Genomic DNA, 6,944 nt, shown 5'->3' on the forward strand with positions numbered 1-6,944 from the left:
GCGACTTCGACTTCGAATGACGAGGACAGATAAGAGCGCTTACGACTAAGGAGTTTCTCGAATTCAAAGGACACAAAGCAGTTATCGGCTCCAGTATCAAACAAACATGATGCATAAATACCATTCACAAGGAACGTACCATTAACCACGTTGTTATCCGCCTGAGCCTGACGGGCATTGATGTTGAAGGTTCGAGGCATGGGCTGCTTGCTCACTACAAGAAAATGAAGCTAATGTAACTCTAGTAAAATGTTACATTAGGCCTTGAAAAGGTTGCATTAGGCCTAATGCAACCTTATATTGGGAGCTGCATTAAAAGCAGTTGCATTAGACCAATGCAACTTTTTTGAAGCCTAATGCAACCATTTTTGTAAGTGTTGCGTTTACTATTCAAATGCAACCTTTATTGTATGCAACCTTTTTACATTCTAATGCAACTTTTCCTACACTTAAATGCAACTTTTTATATACTATAATGCAACCTTTATTATAGTTTTGTTACAAAATAGCAACCTTTTTTTAAGCTTAATGCAACCTTTTTTTACAGTAAATGCAACCTTTTTACACGCAAATGCAACTTCTGACATAAATATAATTGTTAATAATTAATATGAATTTAATTGCAATTTAGCCAAAACAATATTAACACCAAATATCATTGCTAGTCAAATAGTGTACCTTAACATACTTTTCCAAACTCAAATAACAAAAAAAGTCAATACCAAAGTGTCAATTACAATAATAAAGAGTAACTAAAACATTCTACGCATCTTGATCTTCAACTTGTAGTTGTTTCGTAACATTTCCACACAGATCTTCCAAGTCTTGTCGTTGGATATCAATATCTTGTCGTATAGCTTCAAAGTCAACTTTTTTTCTTTCATGATCCTCTTTATTCACTTAATGAGTTTCAAACGACTGCTTTTTCACAACTTTAGCTTGCAAAAACCTCCTGAAGAAATTGTCCCGTCATCTGTATATGGATGTTCCCAACGTACCAACATTTTCTCAAAAATAAAAGAAGAAATTAAAAGAAAACACATTTAGCTACAGAATAATACACAATTTCCAGTAGACATAAAACATAGAGCCATCCTACATTTAACACTTTTGCATATCACAACTATAAACCTCAGTACTGTGTGTATTGGGGGACGAGAAAAACAAATTGGTAAGATATAGCAAATTATAAAACACTTACTTGGTTACCAGGGACATACTAAGGCATTCGTCATGCTTGAACATGCATATGAAAGGAGAATAACAAACTAAAAAATCATATGTAAACCGCTCACACTGCGAGATGTATTTGGTTCAAACCTAGGAGGCAGATTTCTGCTTGGGATTGGCTCAATCTGCAAAACAGAAAAAGTGAACAAAAAGAAAACCGAGAAGAAAAGGCAAGCTAAGAGTAAAAAGGGATAAACTTTCAAGTGAAAATAAAGCCACTCCTGTTGAGTAGCATACACATAAATATTTGTTTTTATGTTCTATAACGAGCTGATGAAGCTTGGCATTCTTCAAAAGCAATTAGAATCGCCTAACCATATTAGTGTCACTGACACGATGTTTTTCCCAGTCCACTATTATATTAGTTAACAGAAAATTATGAGGGTCGTGAGGAATAATGGGTGGTCGATAGAGATGTAAATGAGCTGAGCTACTCAAGATCACTCGAAAAAGAGCTTGAAACGAGCCGAGCTTAAACGAGCTCAAGCTTGACTTGTGATGCTTAAACCGACTCGGGAGCCTAAACGAGCCCATTATTTATACAATTTTTAACTGATATAATAAATATATATTTCAAATTATAATAATTAGTATCAAATTGTTTTCTATTTTTAAAAACGCATTAGTTAGTTATTACACTTTCTAAGAAAATAGACATAAAAGTGTTTACGATAGAGATCTCAGGCTCTGGTCAACTGGTTTGCATCCCTATTCATAACATGGCAAAAGATCTTTGATGGAATTTTATACATACTAACTCCTTTAAATTGTCAACCAATAGTATTTACGTTATAAGGATATAAAATGACAGATAGATTGAACATCTGAACTTGAATAAAAAGTCGTTACGTATTACCCGAACCAAAACAGTTTTTTTTTTCTAAATTGACCCATCCTGGCCCGAACCCTAAAAACCCAAACCCATTCTACCCGGACATGCCACCCGACCCGCTGATTTTGCCACCTCTAATAAGAATGTACTAAATTCCTAGCTGCAACAATAATTAAAGAAATCTTCATTACATATAGAATTATAGATATAAGATAGTTATTTAAAATTTAAAAAAAAACATTTTTATTTAACTTTAACTTCATATAAAGGGTAACAAATCACCTAAAAAAGCATGTAAGGGGTCCATGTTTTAATCTAAGACTTCATAGTTCAACCCTAAGCTTCTGTGCCTAAACAACTTTCGTAGCTTTCTCCTGAGTATTTAAGAAACTATGCTGATGAAATTAATATAAAAATCAAACTTACTTATAAAAATCAAAGTGTAGCATGCTGAAACATTAAAAAGTGTAAATTAAGAGCTGATGACCTTTTTACTCGTGATAAGATAGACACGCATAATTAATAGGATGTAAGCCAGCCACTGCAATGAACGGACTAATTGCGTCATACTGAATCAAATTCTCAATCGTGGATTGTCCGATCACCACCAGCACCCACTCTTCTTTCACCGCCTATCGACCTTCTCAACCCTCCCAACATACTGGGTAAGACCTGCAGATACCAATACTTAGCGTATATAAACTCTAAAAATACATATTTATCTTTGAATCACAGAAGCAAAATAGATTACAATTATGTTTTCACAAATAATGGAGTTTTACAAACAACTAGTGGAATTTCTAATCTTTAATACCTTACAAGAACAAAAGGCAAGATACCAAAGAAATCTAAGTTTTTTAATATGCAAAACACTTCCTCATTCCATACCATCTAAAACAATCTTTAGGACTGCTATAGATGAACTAATTTGATTGTATGAGGCAATTAATAGGTCCAAAATATGGAATACCATATCACACAAAAGAGGCCAGTAATCTGCATCTTGAAAACTTTGTTGAAGCATTACATCAAACAGTTGGTGTGCATCTTTAAACCTTTAGTTTTAAACGGCACAACATAAAATCTTGGCCCTAAATCATAAAGTTACATATCTGGATCACCACCATAATGAAATAAAAGAGATAATTACACTAATAATCTTATACAGTTCGGCTAGTACCTTAGTAACAAAGACATGTTAGTCCTGGTTTGAAGCCCTTGTAACAATGTGTTACGATACAAAATGGTGATCAAGAAGTAATGAGCCAAAGATAGAGAAGAAGAAGAAATCACAGAGAGAAGAAGAGATGGATCGTGAGGAAATATTCTTAATTAGGGCATTTTAGGAGGCTGTGAGATTTTGGTGGGAAGATGAAAATGAAAAATTAAAACTGAGAGGGAAATATGAGGAGAGTATGTTTAGTGGGGAAACTGAATTTGGGGAATGAAAAATAAAGCATTTTTTAATTTCAAATAGATAAAAATAACAAATGTTATAAGTTATTTTTTATTTATTTTTAATCAAACTCATATAAGAAATCAAATAATATATTATATAAAACTAATAGGATATTGTATATAAGAGTTGTATAAAATATGAATATATATATATATACACACACAAAATAAAACTATAAAATAATTCTTAATAAGTCATGTTAGGCGTTTAGAGATACACTCATGCATGTCTTAATGAACTATATTGACTTCCAATGAGTTATATATATATATATATATATATTTTTTTTTAGTATCAGCATGTGTCATCTTTTATTTTCAATTTTAGGTATTTTTTAAATTAATCAAACCACTTATTTTATAACAAAAGAGTATATATCAAATATGACAAAACAAGAATATATGTTTTTTTTACTATTTACAAATCAAACATTTTTAAGATTTTTTCTCACTTTCATTGAATTACGCAATAACAGTTGCATATAAATTTTAATAATGCAACTTTTCAAAAAAAAGGGTTGCAATTTTTAATAAGATTTGCAAACTTCAAAATAAAAAGGTTGCAATTTCATTAAAGTTTTGCAACCTTTAATGAAAAATGTTGCATTAGATCTTTTAATGCAACCTTTATAATGAACGAAGTTGCATTAGAGTCAAATGCAACATAATTGATAAAAGTTGCATCTAAAAGGTTGCATTAGGCACATTTTCTAGTAGTAGCTGCTGTTGCTGAGGCTGCTGTTGTTGCTGCTGGGGCTCGTGCTTAACCACCCTGTTCGGGCATCTGTTTGCAAAGTGGTTAGGGTCACCACATGCAAAGCAGACTTGAGCATTGACTGCAGGTGCTTGAGCTGCTTGTTGGCCTTGAGGGGCGGGGAGTAGAGCTTGGTTGGCAGTAGCTTGAACTGGGCTTGACGGGGACCATAGCGGTAGTTCGCAGTGAAATGACCGTAAAGGTTGCAGTGAGCGCAAAAACGACAGGCTAGACCCACTGGATGATGATACGAGCATGTCAGGCAGAGCGGGTGAGGGCCTGTGTATGCATGCTTTGCTGGCGGTGCATTGATCACTGGAGCTGAACGGTGGTGCTGTTGCTGCTGAGCTGGTACAGCTTGTAGAGGGGCAGCAGTTGTTGCGGCAGCACAACTCTTGTTGCGGCAGCACAACTCTTGTTGCTGGAGCTGTTGTTGTTGTGCTTCTTCTTTCTTCTTGATGACTTGGAGGGTTGAGCAGATGAGTCGGTGGGGGCTACGGTGGCTTGGTGTAGAGACTTGGTTTGCTTATCCCAAAAACCATACTTCACTCGCTTGTCATTGATCTCAGCGGCGAGTAGTTAAGTCTCTCCAATCGTTGCTGGCTTGGCGGCGCGAACAAAGTCGGCTACACAGTCGGGTAGGGCTCGAATGTATTTCTTGATGGTTTGATCTGGGGTCTTGACTTGATCAGGACAAATGATGCTAAGCTGCTTGAAGCGAGCAGTGAGTGCAGCGTTGTCTCCATCCTTCTGCTTGATGGTCCAAAACTCGTCCTCCAGCTTTTGGCACTCATGAGGAGGGCAGAATTCGTCGATCATAATTGTCTTCAACTCCTCCCATGTTAGCTCGTAAGCTGCATCATTTCCGCGCTTGTTTCGTTCGGCCGTCCACCAGTCTAGAGCACGGGACTGGAAGACGCCTGTAGCATTGAGTGTGCGGAGATTCTCAGGACAGCCGCTTTGGCGCAGAGTGACTTCAACCGAGTCAAACCAGTGAAACATGGCGGTAGGGCCATCCTCGCCAGTGAACTCTTTGGGTCCGCATGCTTTGAACTGCTTGAAGCTGAAAGCAGCCTTGCTAGCATCTTTGGGTGCATCTTTTCACGATTCTTCAGACGACTTGCTGGCGTTTTCATAAACGTTACTCACAGCCTTTGCTACGCTTTTGGCGATGATAGCAGCGAGTCGCTTATCTCTCTTTTCCTGACGGGTCAGGTGGTGTCGGGATCCAGACGACGACATGGTCTGCAATAGACATCGTCACAGGACTCAACACAACGAAATCGTACCTCACACGTCTAGACTACTAAAGCTTAGGAAAACGTCAGAACTCATATCACATAGACATATAGGCACATAACCACAGTTACATGTAAGCACAGAAGCATGTAAGCACGTAGACACGTAAAACACAGAGTCACATAAGCACATAAGCACATAAGCACCTAGGTATTTAATCACAGATGCAGTCAGAATACAGAAACCTATCATTCAAAGCTCGCGTGTCGTTCGTATATAGTGATCGCGTATGGTATATCGAATAGTACCACGTAGTCGTATAGCTTATTGAGTAGAGTATAGCATATATCGTAGCATGGTGTCGTCTAGATTTGCAGCGACTTGTTAGCGTGTTGAGATAGATTAGCAAATGCGAGTCGTGTGTGTTGATCGAAATGGCAGCAAAATCGAATAATATCCAAGATATAAACACGTAAACAGATAAAGCACACAGAAACACATAAAATCAACGAGTCATCAAAGTACACGGCTGCGGTTCTCATAATCAAAACGCATAAAATCGAGAGGTAGATTGTCTGCGGCTACTAGACATCGACTACCCAAAGCGATCCGACTATTCACAGTGGACTTGTCGTCACTTTCGACTTTAAGGGTCGTGTTTCTGCCTCGATTCTTGGGCATTCAACACGCATTCCTTAGGTCATACTTGTGAGTTCAGGTCGTTAGAGTCCGTCAAACGCCTTGGTGAGATGAAATAATATTCGGAACAAACTGCCAAGGTTAGGGTTTCACCCCTTGGCTTAGCAATTTCTTCCTTGTTTTAAGAAAATCTGAGGAGAATTTTCATCAAAATGGGGATTTCGCTCCTGATTTGGCATAATTCTCCTTGCATGTTATTGAAAATATCAGGACAAGCATGAGTAAATGGATAAAATCATCATTAGTCAGGCAATTTAGTCGAGAATTTGCGGTTTTCACACCTATTCCTGACCAAATTGCTTAACTTTTTATTGAAAATTCAGGTGCAGTGATAGTGAAGAATTGCAGAATAAGGCACATAAACTTGGTCTGTTGGTTCCTAACTATAGTCTAGGCCTCTAAGACAGCGACCCGGACTAGGTCGTGTCCTGCCTAATTCCCTATAGTTATGGCTCTCATATCAATCTGTCACACCCCAACCGATGGCGGAATCATCGGGGCATGGCACTGAGCGAAACAGATTGTCCAGAAGTTTCCACAACAACTATTAATACAAATTCAGTTTAAAGTGATACGTCCCATACCGTATCCCGAATAAATAACAAGTTATTGCAGATAACATCCAAACAATTAATCCTGTTCCGACAACTCAGATTCAAACATAAATACATCAATTGTTTATCTGCTTCTAGTCCCCTATTCTGTTGACTTTCTGGCTGTATTGCCAGAGGA

The 6,944-nt window shown here is 37.4% G+C and overlaps 2 long non-coding RNA genes across 2 annotated transcripts; both read right to left on the reverse strand.

Moving 5' to 3' along the window:
- Positions 1 to 655: 655 nt before the first annotated feature.
- On the reverse strand, positions 656 to 1,254 carry LOC118488105. Its single transcript, XR_004883757.1, has 2 exons — positions 1,202 to 1,254; positions 656 to 1,007 (listed from the first exon to the last, which is right to left on the reverse strand). It is a non-coding gene; the product is annotated as an uncharacterized LOC118488105 (long non-coding RNA).
- On the reverse strand, positions 1,247 to 3,501 carry LOC118488104. Its single transcript, XR_004883756.1, has 3 exons — positions 3,243 to 3,501; positions 2,550 to 2,734; positions 1,247 to 1,355 (listed from the first exon to the last, which is right to left on the reverse strand). It is a non-coding gene; the product is annotated as an uncharacterized LOC118488104 (long non-coding RNA).
- Between the last annotated feature and the right edge of the window lie 3,443 nt (positions 3,502 to 6,944).

The sequence above is a fragment of the Helianthus annuus genome, chromosome 16 (genome assembly GCF_002127325.2).
Source record: "Helianthus annuus cultivar XRQ/B chromosome 16, HanXRQr2.0-SUNRISE, whole genome shotgun sequence".
NCBI lineage: Eukaryota > Viridiplantae > Streptophyta > Magnoliopsida > Asterales > Asteraceae > Helianthus > Helianthus annuus.